At 37.7% G+C, this 24,196-nt stretch overlaps 1 pseudogene; it reads left to right on the plus strand.

The window, feature by feature from the left end:
- The first annotated feature begins 6,601 nt into the window (after positions 1-6,601).
- LOC149162604 (uncharacterized) overlaps positions 6,602-24,196 on the plus strand; it is a 72,288-nt pseudogene continuing 54,693 nt past the window's right edge.

The raw sequence follows: 24,196 nt of genomic DNA on the forward strand, positions 1-24,196 counted from the left end.
TGAATCTAATTAGTTGATATTTATATGAATTTAGGTAAGATATTACAAAGGAATGTGGAATTTTGGTCATCATTTTCGCATCAGAAAAGTTGATGAAAAGAGAAAAACTTATGATTGTGGAGTTTCAGCATCATTTGAGGTGGAATGTCATTCACGTGCAAATGATAGACAACCAATCACAAGAACACTTCGCTACTATGGAGTGTTGGAGGACATTATAGAGCTTGATTTTATTCCTTTCAAGAAAGTTATTTTTCGTGTTGAATGGTACAAGCTTATTGAAGTGGGAGAAGAAAAAAATATCTTGCTTCATGATAATGGATTCCACATGATCAATACATCTAGGTTTGAAGCCACTTCTGAACCTTATGTGTTTCCAAGTCAATGTGACCAAAATTTTCTCATTCCAAATTTAGAACAACCTAGTTGGTCATTTGTGATTGATTATGATCCAAGAGGATGAAGAGTAACATTTCTTCAAGATGTAGAGGACCATGATTTACTTGAAGATGCAGAAGTTCCCCCTGAAGAAATAGATGGCCAAGATGGAGATGATGAAGAATTTATTGTCAATGATGCATATCACCAAGATGAAGACCAAGACGAGTTTATTGAAGTTTCTGAAGGACATGAGCAACCACATGGGCATCAAATCCATGAAGATGATGAATTCATTGATTTTAATTTACCTGTAGTTGAAGGTGATGAAGACTATGAAAATGATGGTATTAATTTATTTGTGGATTTAGGGTCTATTAATGATGGGGTATATATGCCATCAGATGAGGATATTTCATCCGAGAATGACATTTTATGATCACTATGTATACTTTAATATAGTTTTAAGGATTCACTACAATATAATTTTTATTTACAAGTTAGACATATGAGTTTTTAATTGTAATGAACATTAAGTAATTTGAATGTTTAATGTTTTACTTGTGAGGATGACATTTTTCGATCACTATGTTTACTTTAAGATGGTTATAAGGATTCACTGCAATAAAATTTTTCTTTACAAGTTAAGTATTGAGTTTTTAATTGTAATGAACATCAAGTAATTTGAATGTTTAAGGTTTTACTTGAAAGACATATATATTTGGTGTTACCGATTCTATTTTCTTATCGGTTTTTTGATCAAGGTTTTCTTATTTTTATGTTATTATGTGTTTTCTTAAGAATGTACCTATGGGTGTTACTGATGCTACTATGGGGGATTCAATGATATTCACTACTTTTATGTAAATGTTAACAAATGCACGAGGGCAAGACGCTGCTATGATGATGCATGAGGTAAGCTTGAATATTGTCTTTTATATGTTCAATTATCTTATATTCCTTATTATATTATGCTAATTTATGTTTGTGGAATTCAGGAAATTGCTAAAGTCATTCCAACCCCTATAACACCTTATAATACATCTAAGGTAATGATAGTTGTAAAACTTGATCAATATTTTTGTGCATTTAGTTAACTTATTTCACTATATATATTTATTAATATTTGTGTTTTTACTAAGCGTGCATTTTGTTGGCATGCAGGATTCATTTATGCCCCTCAATACAACCAATGTTGGCATGCAGGGATCATTAATGCCCCCATATACATCTAATGTTATGCAAAATGTAAGATTCAACCATTTATTTGTGTGAGTTTGATTATGTTTTTTGTTGAGAAATCTAGGGCATATATTTAATAAAGTTTTTGCACAACGACTCCATGATTTATGAGGTATTACGAAGAGCTACATCATGCCTTCAAATGGATCACCCCATCCGTTTTTTTCTTCTTGGACATACAATACTATTTTAACAAGTAACCCAAGCAATATATTATTCCAAAACATGATGTCAAGTTACTTTTCTAGGGTTTTTATGTAATCAAGAGGCCTTTTTAGGGTTTCTTAAATTCAAACCTTAGATCATACTCTTTTCCCTTTATGTCATTCTAGAGTTTATCCCATGCCCTAGAAATCAAATCATAGGGAACAAATACTTAAGATTAAGGTTTCTAAATACTAGGGTATTTCTTAAAATATAAACCCATAAATTCAATCCTACTCCATCTTATGATGGATCCTTTAAAAGAAAATTATTATACATACCTCATGGACACCTATCTGTAGTGATTAGTATTTAGTAAACAACACTACATGGTAAACAGCAGAGACCCCTTCATAAAAACCACTTACAGCCAGTACTCCCCTCCGCTAACAGCTTGTGGTTTCAACACACAGCTGTTACAACTCAAGGAGGACAGGAAGCTGTAAATCCATGTGGTCAACTAGAAATAGCCCAGCTTATTCATCGTGATCCTGAAAGGTGTGCAAGTGTTTAGCTAATCTGACATCAAGATGTTGACAACCGTAAGGTTGTAGGGACATTGTTGCTCAAATTCATCAATGTAGATATGTTGATGAGGGTATGACCAGAGCTTACTTATATTGAAGCATGTGAAGGGATTCAAGGGAGAAATGGTGACCAAGTCTTCCATAATGTTGGGTCTTGAAGAATCTGATAAAGAGATAAAGCAAACAATGAACAACACATGTGCTATGGGTGTTGATATCCTTACAATGGAAAAGTATTTGCAGCCCATGGCTTTAAAAGAACGGAATTTGATTAGTATTGTTGATACAGGCTCTGGAAAAACAATGGCATATCCTTTACCTGCTATTGTTCATGTTAATATGCAACCTTATCTAGCTTCATATTCTGAACCCTGAATGCAAGCATTCTTGCATTCATAGTCGCTGCATTATTGTTTGTGGAAGCTTACGCACACCTTTCATGAAGAAAAGATTATGGTGCTATTACTATTGAGGAAGCTAACTCCACAACAATCTCCTGATTGTTTTGATTGACATCGTTGATTCTTTGGGTGATAGTCAACAATTTGGATGAATTTCCTGGTGATAGATTAGAATCTAGATAAATATGATGCCAAAAAGAAACTGCTTTGAGCACATTGTAGCTAAACTCCAATTCATGTGTAAATCACACCAGTTCTGGATCGAGGATTATGAAAGCAGGTTTACTATGGAATAGTTTATGGTGTTGAATCATTAGGTCTCAAAAGATACAAGCCTGTAATATTGGATAAGAGGTGCCTCAATTTCCACTGTTCTGGACCTGGAGCAATCAAAGGAAGACATAAATCATGCCAAGAATATTGTGGCCAATAACATTGGACGGGTGAGGAAAATCGCACAAGTATAAACTTGTCATGTCAATAGAGAAGGGGTTAAAATATGTAGAGTGCCCCAATCCAGATCCACCGCATCTATTCAGCTACCACAGCTTTATCACACAGATCTTGTATATACAGCATGAAAGGGTATTCAGATTTATTTACGAAAAATAGAAATCAATCTTAGAGAAAGGGTGTAGAGGAGCTATCTGCAACGTCTCAGCTTCGAAGGTATTTTGCAGAGGAAATCGCAGCTGTAGGCGCTTGGGCGGGTTACCGCCTACTCTGGCTCTCAAGAATGGGGAGGCGGTGGTTTTTGGGCACGGGGATGCCAAGAAGAAGAAGAGGTAGCTTAACCACAGTATTGAAACCAGGGTAAAGCCACCAAGATCAAAGTCTTCTGCTAACTACAGACATGGGTTTGCTAACCAGGGGTTAGAACCCAAGCTCACGAGCAAAGAGAAGAAAGAGCGAAGAGGAGGAGCAAAACTCATTTTTTGGATTACTTCCTTAATCTGTCTCAAATCCCTGTGGAAAAATAGAACTCTTTTTTCTTTGGGCCACCTGGATGAGCACAGATCCGAAAGTGGTGAAGCGGGTATTTAAGGGGGCAGGTTTCCAAAACAATAACAACTAAGAAATCCAACTATTTGAAGCCCCTATCACTCAAACCCATCATATCCTTCTGCTAAAACGGTCTCCAGAAGCATTCAGGCATAAAGTACACGCCCAAATGATGACTTGCAGCATATCTATTTTCATTCTATTGACATGGCCTTTTTGGGATTTCAAAGTGTGTTAGTTGTGTCTTACTAGCCCTTTATTACTCTTTGCATAATCTTATTTATAGACATGGGATTTGGGCTTATTTGAATTCATGGGTGTGAGGTGATTGTTGATATATCTGAGGTTTGATTTGCGGGTTAACCAGATGGGTTGAGGGATAAAAGGAGATGGCAATGAGACGGTGGGTACTGGGCATCTAAGTTGGGTTGGATTCTTGGTTTTTAGACAATCATGGGAGAATCAAGTGCAGCAGCACCTACTATCACGCCCAAAATTGATACAGCCATTGGTACCATTGTGTGGGTGAGAAGGAGAAATGGGTCCTGGTGGCTTGGAAGGATTCTGAGTGTAGAGGAGCTTTCTGCAACTCACTTGATGTCTCCCAGATCAGGAACCCCTGTTAAACTTCTTGGTAGGGATGATGCCAGCGTGTGAGTATCCTCTTCTTCACCCTAATCATCTTGCATTTTTCTTACCTTACAAAGAAGCTATCATTGCTGCATATCCATCTGTAATTCCAATTTTCAGATATGGAACTTTAGTTAGATTCCATGTATTTAAAATATAACTTTTGTCCAAAGGCGATGATTCTTACAAGGTTCTATCCTTTTTTCAGCAATTCATTATTTTTTCTTGGTAGACCTTAAAAATATTTTGAATGGATCAATATTCATCATGTTGCATAGTTGCATAATATGTTTCTGATTACTGTCGTCATGTGACATGGGAAATAATGCACATAAACCAAAATAAATAAAGAAATAGTTACACCCTCATCTGGGATGTATGGCATTGATAAATAATTCTTTTCACAGTGTTGTGCTTCGTTTAATAAAACATCAGTACAAAATGGTACCTCATACTTTGGCAATATTTTTGTATGCAAATCTCACACTACACTTCCTGTTGTACTCTTTATTTAAATAGTTTTCTGCAGCTCTCACCAACATGGGGAATGGAATTATTAAAGTAATTTTTGTTCAGTGGTGTATTTTTTTCTTGTTGGAAATAATGTAAGCCAGTTTCTTCCCTGTCTTTGTATATTTGTCTGTTATTTCCTTCACGACTAGCTCATGCCTGACTGATGATTTTTTGGAGTATCCCTCTTAGTTTGCCTGAAATTATTTTTTGGTTGTTCATACACTAGATTCAAATATATCAACGAAGTGTCTAATAAGATCTACAATTGAAAATCAAGAAGTTGTTTGTCATTTTGGAAGATTGACATTTTCGTTTTGAACTTATATGGAAACTATAATATGAAAGTACTTTGACTAGAACTTGGAATAGCATATTAGAAATGAAAAGTATACAAGAAGTTTCCTCTTCAACCTAAGATGTTGACATATATTAATGAGAAAAATGTCGGTTGGCATAAAGGAGTTTCTACATGAGCTCTTAATCCATATTCATTTCCCTTTTGATGAGGATGCAGAATTTGCTAGCAATCCCTAGCTTTGTACATGATAATAAGTTGATGATCACAAAGATCTTTGGATCACGAGTAGCTCATTCATAACTGATAATATCAGCTAAGAGTACTCCACTGAAAACAGTAGCAGCGATCAAGTCAATACACAGTAGAATATCATACTATCACATGAAGGAAAGAATCAGAAACAGAATAGATTCACATGTCATGAATCTTGCCTATAAGCATCTTCTAACAGGGTTTTGCCAATTCCAAATTCTAGATGATTACTATTGCAGGTTAACAACTTCTTTATCAGTTTGTCATGCTAAGATGTCTTTACATAATGTAGCAATCCTATGGATCTGACTTTGGGTCAATCCTAGTGCAGCTTTTCTTAGGATCCAGGTTTGTAACCATAGACAATGGTTCTATTTTACTGTAGATCTGATTACAATATTTTTTTTTTATAATAATGTATTAAAAGAAAAGAAGGAGTGCTGTGGCTATATTCGTACAACCCAATACAACATTTTTGTATGACACTCTTCATCCTATCCTTGGGTTAGGGTTGGGATGATGGGTTGAACTAGCTTACATTCTTGATTTCCTGTGCTTAATAGTGCATAGGCTTTTGAACTCCTTAACAAATTGCTTGCAAATTAAAATACACTGGAAAAACATAGTACATACCTATGCATTTTCCTATGAACCCAAGGTGTTGCCATATTTTTCTAGCAGGGGTTGAGATCCCCTCGCTTTATTTTTGTCCGCTTCTTTTTCCCGCAGCACCTTCTCCAACTTTTGTCCTCTTGTAAGTGGTGGAGACTCGGAGAGTTGGATGGGTCTACTTTTTGTTAGAGAGCTTGCACACAAGATAGGGTCCTTGTAGCTGCCTCTTCCCCTTTTTTGCTTACTTACTTTTCTTTTGCTAGACAGGGAATCTCTTCAACTAGATCTTCCTTTGGCCCCAGCCCTTGCTCCTTCTCATTTTGGGGATCCTTCATGACCTCCTCTATTTCCTCTTTTTGAGTTTTTTAAAGTAATTTTCTGAATGCTGTCAGTAATTGATATAGGAAATATCTGCCAGGCTAATCCAAGCCTAGATGCAGAGAATATGAAGGGTTGAAGCCCATGTTTTGAAGAACCATAGAAAAACTAAATTTTAAGCTGATTTTTTAGTTTGTTTTTCCATGAAATCATGTGCGCGCAAAATGGCAGGCCTTGCAATGGTTGCACCCAATCAAAAAGCACAACAAGTCAACAATAATAGGAAGGCATTAGGAGACATCAGCAATGTGGTGGGAGCTCGGAACCCCAAATGCAATATCAACAAAGATGTGGTGATGGAGTATGTTGTTTTATGTTATTTATTATCCTTTAGATGTATAAATTGAATTAATCTGTTGTTGGGTTTTTGTTTCTTTCTATTTGGTGGCCTCTACTTCTAATGTCAAGTCCTACACTATTGGATTGACTAATGTTTCAGGAGGTCTAGAGTAAACTTGGTTGTCAATGCCAACAAGGGAGCCAATCCCGGCACTCAGGTAAGTTTAATCATAGTCAATTAAGCAAGCTGAATTATTGTTTTTTTGTAAAGAACTGGGTCTACCGTTTATAAAGAACAATCTCCTGGGGAATTGAACTAGCAACCAGGCAAAACCTCTGTGTTCAGCCCCTTGCTTTTTCGATCTTCCTGCCTAGTATTCTGTTTTTCTGGGCATGTTTAATTTGTTGCTCTTTGTTTTCATTTCACGGGACTCATTCTGTTCTCTATTTTCTGTGAGCCCAAGCATGGAATCTCACTCTCTAATTTTCCCATTTTGATTCTAGCAATTCCAAGCAGATGATATTGTTGTTAAGGCAGGAGCCAAAGCAAAGGCAAAGGCAGTCCGGGGAAACAAACAAAGGCGGATTGTCAAAAGGAAGGCTAAGAATGACACTGCTAGAAAGAAGGATAATGTAGTTTCTATCGGTGATAGCGTAGACTCAAGTGCACAAGATGGGGGATTACAAACATCTAGCCAACTCAAAGCAATGAAACCCATAGCACAGTCACAGACTGCGGTGCTAACAGCTCGAAGTGAGGTCTGTCTTATTGATTAAGTTTATTAGTTTTCTGATACTTTTCTTGTTTTATGTACTGGCTCAAATCCAAATATATATCAGCCAAAGGTACCCACATCCACGCCCAATTACTAAGAGGTTTTATAGCTGTAAGATTGATTTCTGTTTATCTATTATGTAGTTTGGATAAAAATGATTAATAATTTTGATGGGGGTATTTCAGGACGTTCAAGAGGTTCTCCCTAGCATTGATGATGGAGACCTCGAAAACCAATTGGCAGTTGCGGAATATGTTGGAGACATATACAAGTCCTATCAGAAGATTGAGGTATGTTTCTCTATCAATGATTGGAAATTTGTGTGAATGTGAAGGTAAATTTTTAATTTTCATTTAGTAATCATTGGCAGTCCCATATGTCCAGAACATGATCCGTGTACCTCTAGATTATATGAAAAGATAGGATGAAATCAATGAGACAATGAGGGCAACCCTGATTGATTGGTTGATACAGGTACAAATTAGTTCCTATCCTAACTTTGTTTACTGCCAATGTTGGATCTTGAAGAACTTTATGTGGGCAATTTCTTAGGCTTTATCTTGAAATATTAAATTTTGCAGGTGCATCACAAATGTGAACTAATGCCAGAAACATTGTATCTCACTATAAACGTTATGGATAGATACCTTTCTATTTATATTTCTAGGAAGTGGGAATTACAATTAGTGGGTATCACTGCGATGTTTATAGCTTGCAAATTTCAAGATCCCTGCACTCCTCAGGTAGGATGACTTACTGACATCCATAAGCATGACTGTAAGGAAAACTTTTGCATATATCTAATTGATAGAATACTTGGTTGGCTGTTGAACATTGACATAAGAAGAATCAATTCATATTTGGTTACAGGTCAATGAATTGATCTGCATATCAGGATACCAATACACATCCAAAATGATAGTAGTCATGGTAATTATCTCTAGCTGATATCTTTCTGTTTCATTTAATTACAATAGATTTTAAAGATTCAGTGTGAGTGATACATTGATAATGATACTTTGCAGGAGCATACAATATTAAATCGATTGGAATTCAATATTACCGTTCCCACTCCATATGTATTCCTTGTCAGGTTTCTCAAGGCATCTAGTCCTGACATAGTGGTAAAGTGATGAACTCCACTGTTTCTTTTGTATTGTCAGAATAATCTTCTGATGTATTGATCAAATTGACTTTCAAAATGCTTCTGGGAAATTGAGATTTTGGTTTAAATTTCTTTTCTTCATTGTATTTCCTAATAATCCTCTCCTTTACTGTTAAAAATTAAAATGTATTATCGCATGGTTCAGATAGAAAATCTAGCATTTTACTTGGTTGAGCTGTGTTTGCTTCATTACAAAATGATCAAATACAGTCCATCAATCCTTTTTGTTGCTGTTGTCTACACTGCTCAATGCACTTTGAAGAAGGATCCATGTTGGAGTAAAACACTTGCTCTTCACACAGGCTACTCAAAAGAAGATCTCAAGTAAGTCTTCTAGTTCTCAAGGCACCATGCTTTTAATGAGTTTAACCTTCCAAAGGATACTTACTCCTAAATATCTTAGGAATTTCCATGAATTATGCAATCTGTAGATTATATATCCAAAACCTAGTGGACCTGCTACAACACTAATTTATTGGCAACCTGTCTGAAATTGTATCTAATTCTACATATGGGAAATATTGACAAATGTGCACATCAAACTATCTGGGGTGTGTGCACATTTAGCTAACCCTGTACATTGTTAAGGAATAATATTTGATTTACTTGTTCCAGGGAGTGTAAAAACTTCATGGTTGACTTCCACTTAAGTGCAGGAAGAAATGAGCTTAGATATGTTCATGAGAAGTATTCAGATCCATGTCATGGCTATGTTGCTTTTTTATGCCTTTCCAACTTACCCAATGATGACAGTTGCACCACCAGCAATGACGCTGTCATTTGTATTAGTGATAACATCGACTCAAGTGCACAAGAAGGGGGATTAGAAAGACCTAGCCAACTGAAAGCCAGGAAACACACTGCACCATCATTGACTGCAATGCTAACATCTCAAAGTGAGGTCTGTGTCACTCTCTTATACTTTTCTTGTTCTTGTTCAACAAATATACACAAACCAAAGACTGCAATGCTAACATCTCAAAGTGAGGTCTGTGTCACTCTCTTATACTTTTCTTGTTCTTGTTCAACAAATATACACAAACCAAAGAGTATCCATGTGCACTCCAAATTACTAGCAAATTTTATAACCTTAAGATAGCTTTGTGTTTAGTCATGTTGTAAGTTGGATGAAAATGATTAGTTATCTTGATAACCTCAATTTAGTGTTGTGTTTATTTATGATGTAAGTCGGCTGAAAATGATTAATAATCTTGATGAATGTATTTCAGGATGCATTCAGGGATTCCCATCAGGTGCTTCCTAGCATTGATGATGGAAACATTGAAAACCAATTGGCAGTTGTTGAATACGTTGAAGATATATACAAATTCTACAGGACAATTGAGGTATGTTTCTCTGTTAATGATTGCAGTTTCTTGTTAGGGTGAAGGTAAATTTTTATTTTCCTTAACTAAAATTTGGCATTCATGTATGCCCAGGACATGAGTTGCATACCTCCAGATTATATGAGAAACCAGGTTAAAATCAACGCAAAGATGAGGGCAGTCGTGATTGATTGGTTGGTGGAGGTACAACTTTGTTCCTATGCTAGTTCCAACTTCCATTTGTTGTCAAACTTAGATCTAAAAGAGATTTATATGGTCTATCTCTTAGGCCTGACATCAAAATCTTAACATTTTCAGGTGCATCTGGAATTGGAATTAATGCCAGAGATGTTGTATCTCACTGTGAACATCATTGACAGATACCTTTCTATTCAGAGTATTGCAAGGAATAATTTTCCATTACTTGCTATCGCTGCAATGTTTATAGCTAGCAAATATGAAGAAGTCTGTCCTCCACAGGTAGGATGACTTGCTGACATCTGTAAGAAAGGATGTGTATATATCTAATTAAAAGAACACTTTGTTGGTTGTATAAAAGTACATACACCAGCAATATCTACTCCTACAGAAGATTACGCTTTATGCTGGAATTAGCACAAAAATTATATTATAATAGGTAACACAATATTGATAAGAGCTAGTTTATACTTGGCTACAAGTCAATGACTTCATCCGCATCTTCCCAAATGAATGCACGTCAGAACAGATAGTGGCCATGGTAATTAGCTCTAACTGATAATTATTTGTCATTGATTGGAACATAGTCTCCAAACATTCAGACTGACTAATCAATTGATAATAACTCTTCGCAGGAGTCTACGATATTAAAGCAACTGAACTTCAAGCTTACTTTTCCCACTCCATATGTATTCTTCCTCAAGTTTCTAAAGGCAGCTGATTCCAACAAAGTGGTAAAGTTTTGAATGACACCACTTTTTATATTGTTGAAAGCAGCCTGTGTGGCATTGATCAAATCTACTTTCGAAAATGCCTCATAAAATCTAGCATTCATGTTTTAAATTACTTTTCTTCATTGTATTCCTAATAATACCCTGTTGTACTGACAAGTCGTACTATCTATTATTCAGATGGAAAATCTGGCATTCTTCTTGGTTGAACTGTGTTTGCTTCAGTACATAATGAGCAAGTACAGTCCATCAATGCTTGTTGTTGCTGCTGTCTACACTGCTCGATGCACTTTGAGGAAGGATCCATGTTGGAACAAAACACTTACCCTTCATACAGGCTACTCTAAAGCAGACCTGAAGTAAGCCTTAAAATTTTTAAAGCATCATGCTTTTAGTGATTTTACCCTTCTAAAGAAATCCTACTCCTGGACATTTTAGATTTCTTCATCAATTACAGGCAGGCATTGTTGATCAGCTACGGCCAGAATATTGTGTCTTGATCAACTATATGTTGGAACTTAGCTACTAACACCCTGTCTGAATTGAATCTTTATCTAATACTAACGCGCATACTAAGCGTCTGGACGTGTACGCACATTTTGTTAACTCTGTACATTGAGGTAATAACATTTATATGCATTGTTCCAGGGAATTTGCGTATTTCATGGTTGATTTTCACCTAAATGCGGGAGGAAATAAGCTGAGAGCTATTCATAAGAAGTATTCAGATCCATTTTTTGGCTATGTTGCTTTTTTAAGTCCTGCCAAGTTATCTGCTGAAGACAATTGCAGTTCCAACAACTGATGAATATGTGCACCAGATTTACTTTTGGAGTCTAATTGAAGGTGGCCTATATGTTCTAAAATGAAGCTCTGTTGCATATATTTTGTCCTGTTCAACCTGCAAACTAAATCTGTGGCCAAAAATTTATGTTACGCCCGTGATTCCTCTGTGCAGATATCAAGGGGCTAGCGCGGATTCTATGCCGATGAGTAATGCAAAAAAGACACACGTGAAACTATGCAAGAAGGAAGAAAACCTCAAGAATGGAAGGATTTTAAATGGGATCCATCCCAGTACCCTTTTGGAAGGAAAGACAGTAAGGACGAAAGGAGGGTCATTGACAAGCAGCAACGGGAACCACCAGAAAGCTCTCGAATACGTAAACTCCATTCTGGAACTGTTCCGTGAGAAGAGTGAAGATAGAAAGACTAGCCAAGAAAACCAGCCCTCAAGGCATTGCGTTGCAGAACGAGGAGATCTTCTCCTACAATGGGGCCAAAACAAGAGGCCTCGTGGTTATAGAGCAGAATACAGAAGCGTGGTTGAAGAATCTTCTATTCAGGCTAAGAAAATTATTCGGATCGATAGACATAATGGAAGGCATGACCAACAGACATTCAAAATGATTTTTTTTTTTTTTTTTAAATAATTTTTTATATTGTCTCTAGAGAGACAATAGTTTGAATTATGTACATTTATTTTTTTTAAATAATTTTTTATATTGTCTCTAGAGAGACAATAGTTTGAATTATGGACATTTATTTTCTTTTAAATAATTTTTTATATTGTCTCTAGAGAGACAATAGTTTGAATTATGGACATTTATTTTTTTTTAAATAATTTTTTATATTGTCTCTAGAGAGACAATAGTTTGAATTATGGAATTGTCTCTTAAAAAAAATGTAATTGTCACTAGAGAGACAAATGAAATTGTCTCTAGAGAGACAAATCAAATTGTCTTTATAGAGACAATAATAATATGTGTTCTATATTGTCTTTATAGAGACAAATTTTTGAGACATTATATTTTGAGACACCCCTCTTAGAGACAATATTTAAGACAACATTTGAGTTTCTTTTTGTCTTAAATTAAGACAATTGACTCAAATATTGTCTTAAAACCCCCTACATGTAGTAGGGCGAATTCCATAGAGCCAAATGCAGGAAAATTAGAACACCCACGTTGTAGACACATGCAACTCAAAATTGCAGCCTCAAGTTCTCTAAAATCAGAATAAGATAATATGTTATCTGGATGAATAGGCTTGCCTGATTTAATTAACCACTGTCTTGCATCATGAACGCAGCTCTGAAGAGCACTCTCATGAGGAAGAGTTGCATTGGTTAGCCGTGAAGTAATGAGCGAACCAAACAGAAACAACACTTCGAGATTCTCTTCTGCCAGGGGCTTCGTGGCATCATCAGTCACATAATCATATGATAAGCACGAGCTTTGCTCGTGCATTTTTTTCCACATCATCGAGGCAAAATCATTCTACGAAGTAACATGGAGCATATGAGAAAAGTACAATATCTTCAAAAGCTCTATAATCGACTCTTCAGAAGGTCCCCTCGACAACATAACGATGGGCAGCGTTGGTGTTCCAAAACAAAATATGCTAGATGTTGAACCTACGATAGAGACTGTAATAAAAAACTGAACTTGATTTCCAAAGGAATTTATTTCTGGCTCTCAAATAGCAACTGACTTGTCAATAATCGCACTTATCTTAAAGCTCCATGTTGATCCGTAACATGCCATGTGTCGATTTACCATTACATTTGTCGTGGCATAATCCCTCGGTAACGAACCTTTGCCTTTTCCATATGTAACCTGCGCTATCATAACAACTTATAAACCACACTTTCTTTTTGTAAATCTCAACTGTGGAACCACAAAATGCTGCTATCGAAATAACAATCTCGAAATTCTGGCAATATCGCAGGAGATATTTGGAGCAATATTGTATTCATTTAGTGTCCGTTTGCACATCTGGAAGATACAATAACCAACACTATTGGTCGTGGACCATCGTTGGAGTAATAACATTGATATGGCATGGGCCACGTGGTCAAACCTTCGATAAAATAGCCTCCAACACAGATGTACTAGTTGTGAGTAATGTTGGTCTAACTCGTTTACTGCGGTACGGGCCACGTAATAACGTAGCCATATGCCACCATTGTCATGCAATCCACATTTTCCACTGATACAAAAATCGTGCCCAATTCAAACTACTGCTCGTTGACTGTTGCAAGGTTGTGTACGATGTGGACTGTTGCAAGGTTGTGTACGATGTGGCATGTCTACGAAACGCCAACCTCCCTGGTTACAATCCCTCGAAATTTGCAGAGGTTTGCAACAACGTAGGCGGAAAACAAAATCTATGCACAAATCATGGGGAAAATTCCACCCTACACTGCGTATTGAGATATAACTTCGTGGCTTCGTCCAATACTCCTTGTCATTTCCCCGTTGACGGGGATCCAGAATTTGTGACATGGCCCGTTAACATGGACCATTCACATACCATCAACGTATTTGAATCGCCACCTTGCTCATGGAACCACTGACACTGCTTGTAACCACTGCTCGAACCATCATTGTTGCCTCCAAGGATCTTCGTAAACTTGTTTCAACGTATATATCAATTAAAAATGCAGTCGGCCATTGTTGCAAAAAATATGGTAGTAAACTCTTGAGGTTTAAGTGATAAGCCTGCACAATTTCGTATCTTAAAGAACTTGTAGATCATGACAAAGATGGCCACAACATGCGTTTCTTCCGCAGCAACGAAAAATTTATGATGGTTGTGAACCACAAATAATGTGGAGAATGGATGGATAGTTCAAAAGGATGTGCTTTGGAGAGAAAGTGCTGATAATTTTTTTATTTTTTTTTAAGATAAATGTTGAGAGAAAGTGCTGATAATTTTTTTATTTTTTTTTAAGATAAATGTTGAGAGAAAGTGCTGATAATTTTTTATTTTTTTTAAGATAAATATTTTGGCCATTATGAATACAATGAGCTTATAAGCTTATATATAGACAGTCGACGGGTAAGTTCAGGCAGGAAGAAATTTGAATGAAGTTCGATAATTTAAAATGCATGGAAAACCTTTAAAATGATGTGGCTAGATTTTTCACGTAAAGACTGCAATGTTTCCCTCACCAATTTGGAGTGTATGCGTTAGATTTGGATCTCATATGTCTTCATTACTTAAGCAACCAGAAAAAGGTTTCAGTGTTGCAGAAATTCCAACCATATCGTGCCAATCCAATTAAAAGGATCTAATCTTAACTGGATTCCATCATGCTCTATCTCCAGAATACTGACCTCTTGTTCTTCTTTTGCAGATTCCATTTTCTTTAGTCAATTGCGCACAACTTTTCTCTAGACATGATGACAATGATTTTGTTGAATCTTTCCACATTTAACAGCCGTACACTTCTTTTTCTTTATGCGAAGAGAGGGATCTCTTTGCTTGCCCTGATATTTTTGCCATAAACTTTATATTTCCAACATTCTACAAAACAGTGATTATTATTTCTATTGAAAGTGAAAAATATCACAACTTTGGAAGAACCATCAGAACTATACTGGGGAGACTTCTTAGCTGAACTGCTATTGGGAGACTTCTTAGCTGAACTGCTATTTTCTGATTGTGAATTACTTCTCCCATTCATTCTCTTGTTACCTTTTCATATTTTAAGCCAGTCTAGCTACAATTCAGGATGCAAATCACAACAACATTCCTTATTATGTCTTAGTTTCTGGAAAAAAGAACATGATACCCAAGAGCTGCTACAATTATATTCCGATGTATCTTTACTAGAAGAGTACTCCACTTTGGTGTTTTTTGAACATTCTCCCATTTCACCATAGCCCATACCTTCAAAACCATAGCTTTCCTTTACTTTGACCAGATGAATAATGCCTTAGCCATTTACTCCAAGATCTCCTCCCTTCTATCCCATCTTGGTCGAAGAGCTTTATACCTACACCCTTGGTATGTTTCTCAAAGGCTGCAAAATAACTTAAACCATTATTTTTAGGTAATGGGACGGATTGTAAATGATTACCACTTACTTCATTTTTTGACTGAGGAAAAAACATGAACATATAATCTTTTATGATTCTTGAGGTATCCTCCTTGGCTTCTGATAGTTCTTCTTTCATCTCATTGGAATTGTTCTTCTTTCATCTCATTGGAATTTGCTGTAGATAAAAAATTCAAAACATCACCCTCCTCGTGTGGACAAAATGTACATATTTTGTCACCTTCTATCTCGGAGGGACTTCCTGTGGTTGACTCTTATTGAGGCTTAACCAACAACCCATCCAAGTTAGCTTGTAGCTCAAGTTGTAATTCTTGTATAATGTCTGCAAGGAATTCTCCATGATTCTTCAATTCTTGTTTCTTCTCTTCTAATCTTTGAAGCAATCCTTTTAACTCTACATTCTCTACTTGAATATTTTGATTGATCTCTTCAAGTTCATGAAGCCATGCTTGCTTTGATGCTTTCCCCGGGGCACACCACTATCCCTACAAAACTATAAACCAAGATCTAAGGGCTTGTAAAATAAAGTTACAATTTGTCACATAAACATGTAAATAACAACATGAACTTCTAAATTAAAATGAATATAAAAGAACTTGATCAAACCATGAATAAGAAAAACATGAATCATCAACGTTGATATTGGAGTTCACCCCCTCCATTGGGCTACGTCTTCAGATTCACCTCCAAAAGGTCGGATCAATTTTATTGTCTTTCTTCAAAGAGGAATTTGAACAAAGCTCTATCAAAAGGGGTGGCCAAACCTAGAGATATCTTCTACTATCAAAAAAGACTTCAAGACTTGTACATAGAAATAATTCCTCCCAAAATACCTCTTGAGCTCTCCAAGATCACAAAATATTTCTCAACATAAAGCTTGCAAAACTTCTGTTGGCATTATGATTCTGGTATGGCTCTATGTTACAGATGTTGTACTTGATGGCAACACCCTCAAGTGGCAATGCTCTGATCAGGCTTACAAAATGTTGAAAATTAAGAAGTACGCAGGAGAATAGTTCAAAAGGTGCGTACACGCAGGTACGCCATGAAGGGACTGCGACCAGACATGCAGGTCACCCGTTCAGAAGGTGCGTACCCCCAGTTCACTTACTTCAAGGCAGAGAAGCACGTTCACGTGGGGTTTCCTATGCTTGGCCCGTGGTATTTAGCCCGCCGTTCTTGATTCTATGGTTTTGGCCCGTGGTATTGTTTTATATTATTATTATTATTGAGCCCCATGTTTTAGGGCCCCTTGTATTGGTGATCTATGGTATTGATCCATGTTTTTAGGAAGAGCTTGCTTATATAAAGCAAAGGAGATCACTTGGCTAAGCATCTTTTTGGAAATTGAATATCTTAAGATCTGAAATATTGGGTTATTGTCTTAAAAGCTTGATCTATATAAAAGTGAAGTTGAAAGCGAATCTGTGAAGGGTGATCTCTCGAGCGCATGAACAGATCTGGGCATCTGACGATCTGTAGCACACTGGTGGACTGCCAATTTTGGCCCTAACCAGAGGTACGCAGGTGATTAACAATGCTAGTGCGTGGGTACGCAGAGCAGAAGAAGGCGCACTGCGTGGGTACGCAGAGCAGAAGAAGGCGCAGTGCGTGGGTACGCAGCGCGACAGAGGATCTGGTGCGTAGGCACAGGGAAAGTACACGACGCTTCAGAAGCCGCAGGTGCATAGGTACGCGGCGCGATAGCATCTGTGGGTGCGTGGCTACAATAGCAGTACGCAGCGCGATAGTATCTGTGGGTGCGTGCCTACACTAACAGTACGCAGAGCGATTGAAGAAATAGTGCGTGGGTACGCGGTGCAGCAGAAGGGTCTCTGTGTGTATACGCAGGGGAGCAGAAGGTGAAGTGTGGAGCCACGCAGACCAGAGAAAGAAAAACTGCGTATCTGTCTTAAGATCTTTTGTTGGCTGACTTTTCTCTGTTGATAAGGTGTTCTGGGTTCTGTTTACTGTTATTGTTGATCTGGTTACTGCAGTTGACTGGGTGATGTACTTGTACTTGATGATCTCTTGATGTTTATGGATCCAGTTTGAAAATTTATGAAAAGTGGTCCTTGAAAGAAAAGAAGTATAGGGTTGTAGCTCCCTTCCAGGAGAGACTAGAAAACGAGAGAGAGTTGTAGCTCTCTGCAGGTTGCAGCCTGCGTACTGGTAAAGGACTGCACCAGTACAAAACCATTGTAAAAAGAGTTTCTAATTTGAAAGAAGATAGAGACATATTGCAGCAGGTGGTTTTCACCCACATTGGGTTTCCACCTTACATCTGGTGTTCTTTGGTGTGACTATCTGTTTTCTTTGTTCATGCTCATTGTTTTGTGGTATTGACATACAAAAAATAATTCAAAGTATAAATAAGGAAGATTTATTAAAAGAACTTGATAATACTGATTCACCCCCCCTCTCAGTATTATTCCCAACAATTGGTATCAGAGCAGGTCCTTCAGAGAATCTTGATCGCTTGGAGGAAGATCATTCATCATGAGCAACTACGAGAGGGAAGCATCAATCAGGCCACCAATCTTTGATGGGACAAACTTCAATTATTGGAAGGTAAGAGTTACTGCCTATCTTCAATCTCTTGGTACAAAAGTTTGGGATATCATAGATACAGGCTACACTTTTCCTTCAGCTACTCCTACAGATTCGGCCGAGAAGAAGAAATATGAAACAAATGCTAAAGCAGTCAATACTCTGCTAGGATGCTTATCTCAAACAGAATTCGTAAAGGTTATGCAATATAAATCCGCAAAGGAAATATGGGACAAGATTGTCTTGAGCTATGAAGGTGATGAACAGGTAAAGCGTGCTAAACTTCAAACCCTCAGGATTCAGTATGAGAATCTTAGAATGTATAATGATGAAAGTGTGGCTAACTATTTTCTTCGGATAGATGAGATTGTTAATTGCATGAAAAACTTGGGTGAAGAAATAAAAGAGGCTATTGTGGTTGAAAAAGTTCTAAGATCATTGTCCCCCAAGTTTGAATCTAAAGTGTCTGCAATAGAAGAAAAGGAAAATCTACGAATTCTTACTATGTCTCAGCTACACTGAATTCTAGCTGCTTATGAAATGAGAAAGGGAGGTCCATCAGACAGAAGAGAAGCTGCTTTCAAGGCTTCAGGCAAAGGAGACTATTATGAAGCAAGTCACGTGCCAGAAGAAGGAGAAGAAGAATCAAATTTTTTCAGAAATCTTCAAAGGGGTTCTGGAAGGTTCAGAGGTAAGTTACCTTTTAAATGCTTTGCTTGTGGAAGAGTAGGTCATTATGCTGCGAAATGTCCTTTTAAGGATAAAGGAAAGGAACCTGCTAGATGGAACAAGAAACAGATTGCAAATAAGAAAATCTACTACACTCATGAAGATAGTGATGGTCTATCAAATAGTGATGAAGATGAACGAGGTAATGACTATAAACTTTTAATGGCATTTGAAGATGATGATTACATGGATGCTATAGATGTGGATAGCTTTCATGAAGAAATTTCTAGACTCAAGACATGTATAGAAGAAAAGAATATGATCATTGATACTCTACAATTTCAGATTGATGAAAAAGAAAAATATCTTGAAAAGTTAGAAGGTGAAATTGTTGGTCTTAGAAAAGAAATTGAGAAAACAAAGGCTATTAATCTTAAGTTTGTCAAAGGATCTGAAACTCTGGATGAGATCATCAATGTACAACGTTCTCCTCTAAACAAGACAGGTCTGGGCTATATTGGAGAAACTTCTCAAGCATCCACCTCAAAGAGTTATCTTGATGCAGCAAGAAGGAATGAGCAAAAGCACAATGGAGATCACCAGGTAAAGCAGGGACCAATTACAAACAAAGACTATCAGGCAAACCAGGGGCAATCCGTCTTAAGGATGAACAAAAGCTACAACCAGCCACAGGTAAAATCCTCTCAATTTGCTTCAAGAATGAATGACAATAGAAATTACAATCGTTTGGCCGGAAGATTTGATAACCGCAGGAGTTTCTTCAATGGACAATGCTTTTCTTGCCATAACTTTGGTCACAAAGCAGCTCAATGTGTTGCATATAAAACGATCATGACTAGAGAAGCTCAAAAACAAAGAAGTATGACAGGGATTACAAAAAGGACCTATAACAACTTTTCGGTTCTTGAAAATGAAGTTGAATGTTCTATTTGCAATAACTTTGGTCATGAAGATTCTGAATGCAGGAGCAGGTTTCAGTAGACAAAGGAACAAGCCTCAAGCACCAAAACATGGAGAATAAAGGAACCACAAGCAGAAAGATGTGGGATAGCATTTTATGCAGAGGGACAGGAAAATCTATGGTACATTGACAGTGGATGTTCGAAGCATATGACAGGTGATAAAGAAAAACTTGAATCATATTCTGCTTTAGAAAAGGGAAAGAAAGTTTCTTTTGGAAATGATACTCCTGCAACTATAAAAGGAAAAGGCACTGCTCAGTTAAAAGAAAAGGTCAAAGCTGGAAATGTTTTGTATGTTGATGGATTGAAGCATAATCTTCTGAGTGTCAGCCAGATGTGTGATCAAGGAACCGAAGTAATATTTAGATCAAATGGATGTCTTGTTCGTGATCTTGATACAGGTAAAACGGTGATCAAAGGTAAAAGAACTCCAAATTATCTATTCATATTTGAAGAAGGACAACAACAATGCTATCTAAGCAAGGATGATGAACACTGGTTATGGCACCGGAGGTTGGGGCATCTAAGCTTTTCACAAATAAGGAAAGCATGCAAATATCAGGCAGTTCGCGGTCTTCCAGATATCAAAATTCCAGACAACACCATATGCAAATCATGTCAGTTTGGAAAGAAAACCAGAACTAACTTTCCAGAGAAGGAAGGATCAGCTAGCATGCCTCTTGAGCTTGTACATACAGATGTATGTGGACCATTCAGGAAAAGGACACCCCGAGGAGAAGAATACTTGATATTATTCATTGACGATTTCTCCAGATTTGTCTGGTTAGGACTTATGAAGCACAAAGATGAAGCATTCGAAAAATTCAAATCCTTTAAAGCCTTGGTTGAAAATGAATCAGGATACAAAATTAAGTGCCTCAGATCCAACAGAGGTGGGGAGTTTACCTCAAATGAATTTTTCGATTTCTGTGAAGAACATGGGATAAGAAGATAATTCTCTACAGCTAGAACTCCTCATCAAAATGGAGTAGTGGAAAGAATGAACAGAACAGTCCAACAAATGGCTCGTGCTATGCTTGATGAGTCTGGAACTCCCGCAACTTTCTGGGGTGAAGCTGCATATGCTGCGGTGGTTATTCTCAACAAAACAAATGTCCGGGTGAACAGCACTCAAACTCCTCATGAGCTCTGGTATGGTGAGACTCCTTCGGTAAAGCACTTCAAAATCTTTGGGAGCAAATGCTATATTAAGAATACTGATGAGCAACTTGGCAAACTTGAACCTAGAGAAAATGAAGGCATTCTTCTTGGTTATTCTCCACATAGCAAAGCATACAAGTGCTACAATAAAAGACTTGGAAGAATTGTTGACAGCATTGATGTAGTGGTTGATGAGAAGGGATACATTCCTAGGCAAGTAAATCATGAAGATATCGAAGAAGATGAAGACTACCCTCAAAGACGGAATGATGAAGAAGAAGAACCTCAAGAAGAACCAGAAGAGCGGATAAGGATAGAAGAGAAGACTCCATCCAGATATGTTCAGAAGAATCATCCAGAATCTCAGATTTTGGGGTAGAAAGAAGCAAGTGTACAAACAAGAAGAACAGTTGCAGAAGCTTCAAGCTATTTGGCATTACTCTCTTCCACTGAACCACAAAATGTGAAAGAGGCATGCAAAGATGAATGTTGGGTGAAAGCAATGGATGAAAAACTTGAGCAGATCGAAAATAACAACACTTGGGAGCTGGTTCCTAGACCAAAGGATAAAAACGTTATAGGGACAAAATGGGTCTTCAAAAATAAATTGAATGAAAATGGAGAAGTAATTAGAAACAAGGCCAGACTTGTTTGTAAAGGGTATGCGCAGCAAGAAGGAATAGATTTTGAAGAAACCTTTGCTCCTGTTGCAAGACTTGAGGCCATCCGAATGTTCCTTGCTCTCTCAAGCTTTCAAAACTTCAAAGTATTTCAAATGGACGTGAAATCAGCCTTTCTGAATGGAGACTTGGAAGAAGAAGTATACATTGAGCAGCCAGATGGTTTTATTCTTGGAAATGACCCAAATCTTGTATGCAGATTGAAAAAGGCTCTCTATGGTCTCAAACAAGCTCCAAGGGCTTGGTACTATCGCTTGGACAAATATCCTCATCAACAAGGTTTTTCAAAAGGATCAGCAGTCAGCAATCTTTATATAAAAGCTGAAAAGGAAAAATTGCTAATACTTGTTGTGTATGTAGATGACATTATCTTTGGCAGCAATGAAGAAGCTATGAGTCAAAGCTTTGCCTTGGTGATGCAGAAAGAATTCGAAATGTCCTTGCTGGGAGAACTGACATATTTTCTTGGTTTGCAAATCCAACAAAAAGAAGGAGGGATCTTTTTGTCTCAAACCAAGTATCTCAAGCAGATTTTGAAGAAATATGGCATGGAAGATGCAAAACCAGTATGTACACCCATGGTCACAGGATGTAGCCTCAGTGCAAATGATGAATCAGCAGCAGTGCATCAACCAACCTACAGATCTATGATTGGAAGTCTACTTTATTTGACAGGTACCCGACCAGACATCATGCATGCAGTGGGAATAGTTGGAAGATTTCAAGCAAATCCGAAGGAAACTCATCTTCAGGCAGTGAAGAGAATCTTTAAATATCTTCAAGGGACTCAAAATTATGGCTTATGGTATCCTAGAGATACAGATCTCACACTTCATGCTTATACAGATGCAGATTGGGCAGGAAGTGTGGATGACAGGAAGAGCACAAGTGGTGGTGCGTTCTTTATGGGTTCCAGATTAGTATCTTGGTTCAGCAAGAAACAGAGTTCGATTTCCTTGTCTACAGCTGAAGCAGAATATGTTGCTGCTGCATCTTGCTGCACTCAACTCCTTTGGATGATGCAGACCTTGCAGGACTTTCAAATCACTTGTACACCACCTATCTCCATCTTATGTGATAACACAAGTGCAATCAACATTTCAAAGAACCCAGTCATGCATTCAAAGACCAAGCACATACCGATCAAATATCATTTTCTCCGGGAACAAGTACTTGAACAAAAGGTCAAGTTGGAGTATGTTCCTTCTAAGGAACAAGTTGCTGATATACTCACCAAACCATTGCCCAGGGAGACCTTTGAATACCTCAAGCAAAAGCTGGGGGTTGTTGATGCATCATCTTGTTGAATCTCTTCTAATAGTTGGTTGTATGCAAGGCTCATTTGGGGCATATGCGTACATGTGCTAGGTTGCGGATTGGTTGAAGATCGAATGGCACAGGTTCAGGGGGAGCATATAATGCATTGTTGGCATTATGGAGGACGTACAGAAGAAGATCATGGATGTTGGTCTGAATATTGCTGCAATATGTCTCTATCTCTTTCATGGTCATTTATGGTGTTTGGTGGATTATGGTTCTTCTTTGCATATCTGGTTCATATTCAGGGGGAGCATGTTCTTAGGGGGAGCATAACCCTTTGCCCTTGATGTCAAAGGGGGAGAATAACGTTGAAGTTTTTGAGGTTGCCATCAAGTCCAAAGGGGGAGATTGTTGGCATTATGATTCTGGTATGGCTCTTTGTTACAAATGTTGTACTTGATGGCAACACCCTCAAGTGGCAATGCTCTCATCAGGCTCCCAAAATGTTTAAAATTAAGAAGTACGCAGGAGAATAGTTCAAAAGGTGCGTACACGCAGGTACGCCGTGAAGGGACTGCGACTAGACATGCAGGTCACCCGTTCAGAAGGTGCGTACCCCCAGTTCACTTACTTCAAGGCAGAGAAGCGCATTCACGTGGGGTTTCCTATGCTTGGCCCGTGGTATTTAGCCCGCCGTTCTTGATTCTATGGTTTTGGCCCGTGGTATTGTTTTATATTATTATTATTATTGAGCCCCATGTTTTAGGGCCCCTTGTATTGGTGATCTATGGTATTGATCCATGTTTTTAGGAAGAGCTTGCTTATATAAAGCAAAGGAGATCACTTGGCTAAGCATCTTTTTGGAAATTGAATATCTTAAGATCTGAAATATTGGGTTATTGTCTTAAAAACTTGATCTATATAAAAGTGAAGTTGAAAACGAATCTGCGAAGGGTGATCTCTCGAGCGCATGAACAGATCTGGGCATCTGACGATCTGTAGCACACTGGTGGACTGCCAATTTCGGCACTAACCAGAGGTACGCAGGTGATTAACAGTGCTAGTGCGTGGGTACACAGAGCAGAAGAAGGCGCACTGCGGGGGTACGCAGAGCAGAAGAAGGCGCAGTGCGTGGG

This window comes from Pinus tabuliformis, chromosome 5_2 (assembly GCF_031772625.1).
Source record: "Pinus tabuliformis cultivar Carrire ecotype Pingquan chromosome 5_2, CPIR1, whole genome shotgun sequence".
Classification (NCBI taxonomy): Eukaryota; Viridiplantae; Streptophyta; class Pinopsida; order Pinales; family Pinaceae; genus Pinus; species Pinus tabuliformis.